Below are 5,159 nucleotides of genomic sequence, written 5' to 3'. Positions count from 1 at the left end.
CCTGACATAGAAAAAGAAATGCATTTTTATTGTCAACTTCAAAAGATAGCATTGCTCGACATTTTACTACGTGTAACATGCAGTGAAGTTGCTCGCTGCAGCTGCAGAATGACCAACGCTTGTAATCCAGTGACGATCACCACACAATGAACTTAGAACTTCCATTCACGTAAATCCATCACAAATCGGTAAATTATATGTATATGCTTTTTATGAATCAAGTTAGAATACTTATTTTCATATGACGGGATCATCTTGATTTTAATTGGTTAATTTCGTTTCCCTGTAGTTCTTGATATCTAAATCATTGAATGATACTGAACGCTAGTCAGTCATGCCAGTCATGGAATTTGTGTGTTCCAAAATTTAAGACTACCACTGTCCAGGTCAAAAGTCTTTCTGTTTCCTTGCTGCGAGTACTTTGAATACAATTCCCCCTGCGATTAGAAATAGCTCAACTTTACCCATTTTCAAAGTAAAGTTGCGAGATTACCTTATGATGAAGTTTACAAATAAGGGTTCAGATTTAACAAATGAGGGTTGAGATTTACATTAATTTATTTTCTTTTTGTTGCAATGAAGATGTTACTCATCCTTACTTTGAACACTTGCTGTATTTACATGTACATTGTATTTGATATTTATACGCATGTACATCGTTCGAGGTCTCAGAGGGCTCTGATGTAAATTACAATTTGTTTTGTAACACAGATTACCCTCTTTGAATAAAACCTAACAATAATAACAATAATAATGATAATAATAATAATAATAATAATAATAATAATAATAATAACGCTGAGGGCAGTATATATCGACAATTCTATACAATATCGATACTTCGGTTCTATACACAAGTTTAAGTGCCACTTGTAGACATTCGAAAAGTGACGCAGCAAGAAGGAAACTTAGGGAGCGTTCAGTTATTATGGCCGGGGTGGGCCGGCAAATTCTTCCTGCGCATCAGTCAAAATAAGTGAACCCCCCTACCCATTGCACCAAAAAATTGATGACCCCCCCCCCTTTTTTAAGATGAAAAAAATTCATGACCCCTCCCAATTGTTTGAGTAAAGCTGCACACACAAACACCTCAAGGGATACAATCCAACAAAAAAAAAGATTCTCAGATTTTTTTAAATGACTCTCCTTACAGACTCACAAGGTGTTAATTTTCAATTTGCTATAATGTTGAAATTACCCCTCAAAGGCATTGGACAGAAATTACAAGTGGTTCGCAATTTTTGACAGACTTGAATAATTAATAATTGACTTGATTAGAATATGATGGTTAAAAGTGCATATTATGTGTACAAGAAATCTGATTTTGGAATTTCACTGAAAATGTTCGTCCATTATACATTGGAATACATGAGGAAACTGAATATTTTTTTCCAATACAAAAATAGGTAACCCTGTGTATTTATGTATTCTTGATTATTAATATTAGTGTACTTGATTACACTTGGGTGGCTACAAATGCTTGGGTGGCTCCAAGAAATTGGATTATAAATTTCACCGAAATGTTGATTCCCTATACATGGTAGTCTATGTGGAAACTATGAATAATTTTTTCCAATACAAAACTATCTAAATCTGTGTATTTATAGACATTTGATAATTCATTTTAAAGTACTTACTTAGACTAGAATGGTTAAAGGTTGATATGTGTGCAAGAAATTGGATCTTGGAATTTCACCGAAACGCTGATTCACTATACATTGGAGTCTATGAGAAAACTATGAATAATTTTTTACAATGCTAAACTAAATTAATTTGTGCTTTTATAGATGTTTGATAATTGATACAAATGTACTTGATGCAAGAAGGGTGTCTAAAAGTTCAGATGTTGACAACAATAATGATATTGGAATTTCACCTAAAAGTATTATTTAACTTTTCATGGTACTAGTAGTCTACAGGTAACTGTTAAATAATTTCCCTGACAAAACTTGTTATATCTCTAATATGTAAGAAATAGGAATTGTTCATTGCCCTCAGTGAGCTCAATTTACAATAAGACAAGCCTCAGAGTTGCCAAGTAAAGATGTTCATGTGACAGATAATTATACTTTTGTTCAGATTTATAGTTATGTGACTTCAGAGAATGAAATCATGCAGCGAATCATTTTTATCTCCCAGAATATTTCTGAACACTGAAACTGCTTTTTGACGGGACGGATACTTTTGAAAATTAAGTGCCCCCCGAGCTGTTTAAAAATACATGACACCCCCCTGCCTTTTGCAGTTTCCAAATTTAAGATGACCCCCCTGGATTTGCCGGCCCACCCCGGCCGTAATAACTGAACGCTCCTTAACAAGCTACACAAGTAGCTCAGTCTGTATTCAATCCGAATCATGTTACTTTGCAGAAATATTCAATTTAATACAATGAATCTGTAAAAGTAATATAATGACACCATGTTGGATTCCAGAATACAGAATTATCTTGAAAACTTAAAAAAATAGGGCAGTCGACATCTCATGTTACAACACTAGTAGTTTATATTCCTACTGAATAGTTGACAACAATTAATTGAATTTTGTACACTCTGGTAAATTCAAAGCGCTGCTGTCTGGTCAAAAACATAAATTGAAACCCTTTTATATTAAAACACACACACACACAAAGGCCAAGTGTTGTTTTTCTGAGGCAGAGTGTCAGAAAAAGAATATGCACTGTTTAGAGAGACAGCCTCGTATATTGACTATATTTCTGCTACAACTGTGTGAATTTATCATAAATGATGATAATTATTTAGGATTCCAATACAGTTGAGTACTTTTGCAAGTATGAAATAATAATTATTCTAGAAATCATAGTCTCACCTTACTTCGTCACCGACAGGATCAAATGTTTACGTTTGGTTGCCATGTGTGGCTGGGGCATACGTGTGGTTGCCATGTGTGGCTGGGGCACATTCAACGATGGTCATTGGACGCTGTTTAAACGCGTTTGAACAACCAAATTCCATGCCAGTGAATGCTTGAATAGACAACCTTTACAAAGCTCGTTTAAGCGTTATAGGTACAATAAATCACCTAGCCTATGTCATGTATTTTCGTTTGTGAATCCATCACCACATTGTGAACAGCTGTCAGTTGAAGAAAGGCATTTTCACTTAGTTACACTGAATTGCAATTTACAATGCTTTCAAGTGAACATTTGTATTTTCCTTCAATCGAAAGTTGAAAAGTTTAAATTCCAACTCTTCAAGCCACCAAAAATGCCATGATTTATATGTATGTGGAGGCATATCGAACATATGAGAAAATCTGTACACGTTTTATGTAAAACAATGCATGGTAGATACCTTGGAAGCCAGAAGAACCCTTGTACAGCATACATTGTAGGTGTTGGCGTGATTAGGTAATGATGGCCAAGATCTGGCTGAGAACGTAAATTATGAAATATGTGCCAAAGCACAGTAATATCTTGACACATGCCAAATGCGTATTTGACACTCGACTTCCAAATATTCAAGACTTTATTTTGCTTGTAAACATAGATCTTGATCTGCATATCTCAAACAAGAGCATAGTAAGGTGAAAAACATGCTGTAGTGTGTATGGTGAATGGCTCAAATTGTGCCACATTAAAGGCAGGTGTTGACAATATTGTTACCTATTTCGAAGATCATTAACTTTGCAAATGAACAATATTATGCAAGGCTTACCCCCCCCCAAAAAAAAGTAAATAAATAAATAACCAAAACAACAAAACTTTTGGTTCTTATATCAAATCAGTCACTCAGGCTGACCTCAGCAACTCTCTCTTTCTTTCTGTCGTACGATAATCACAAAATGACGTTACAGACTACAATACGACAAGAGGAGAAAATATCTGAGTTTTGAAATTTTACAAGCATACGAGAGTTCTTTCACAACTTTCTTTTGAATCGTAAAACTGGTTCGCAGGTAATATTTTATCGTTAGAATATCTCATAAAGACCAGTTTTTTGTACTGTTCGTAATTTTCAGTCCATGATCCGTGATGTGTTTGTTGGTGTCCTGTCAACTTTTGCCTCAAGCTTTTCCGAAAATTGGTGCAAAAAAACATACATCGTCCGAAATATGTAACAATCACAACCATGAGAGGCGATATGAAAGCCATAATTATTTAGAGGACTCATAAAACAATTAACTTGTATAACTATGATTTGAGGCTTGAAAGTCGACGCATTAACACAGAGCATTCGAATGTTACGGGCTAAGAATGTTGTAACTAAATCGTGAGATACGGATATTAAGAGGACAGGTTACTAGATATTATGAAATACAAACTCCACTGTGTTTTGATAAACATTTAAAGTGATATGAATCTTGGAGCACATTTTTATAGTCGTTTATACACTTATCATTCCATCAGACATATTCGAGAGAAATCGGATCTGACGCCGGTGAAGCTGACGCTGTAGCGTCATCCTCATTTTCACGTGACCCATGAGGCTGAGGATGAGAATGACGCCAACTTTACGCTCATTAGAAAGTAAGGGCGTTTGTCTAAATGTACATTTTTGGACGAAGGCCGTTGTTGCAACTCTACATTTTCTACGAAATGGTGTTAAAAGTCTACAGGGGATATAAAAAGTCGTGCTGGAGTAAGAAAAACAGGATCACACATTTTATCAAGTGTTCCTATGTACATACGTGTATGTATGTCCAATGGGAGATTCCCCGTTGGTACGGCTTATAAAGGTGATAAAGTCATCGACCACGGATCAAATGAATAAATGTTCTGAACGAGCTGACTTTGATGGATTCACTACAGCAAATTTCACACAAATAGCAAAAACTGAGAGTGAGAAATATAATATTTACAAGTAAACTTTAATTCAGCAATAGAATCAATTTATCGCAAAACAACTTGGATAATTGGAGATGCCATTCCTTCACAAAGGAGAGCAATGGTCAAAAAACTTGCTGACGTCTAAATGAAATTAAAATCAACAACCAATTGAACTTCATAAAAAATCAACAGAATACCTAGTCATGCATTTTATGTACACTTCTCTAACTCTGAAAATAAAGTTTACATCTCTCTTTCTCAAAAAAGGATTTGATAATAAATATAAAAAATATTACACAGATCAAACTTGATGATGGAATAGTGAAAGCTTGGTGACTTGAGCGGCATGCATTTCAATCACAGAATTGTTAAC

Source organism: Ptychodera flava, chromosome 6, assembly GCF_041260155.1.
Source record: "Ptychodera flava strain L36383 chromosome 6, AS_Pfla_20210202, whole genome shotgun sequence".
Classification (NCBI taxonomy): domain Eukaryota; kingdom Metazoa; phylum Hemichordata; class Enteropneusta; family Ptychoderidae; genus Ptychodera; species Ptychodera flava.
This window is presented reverse-complemented; position numbering follows the sequence as displayed.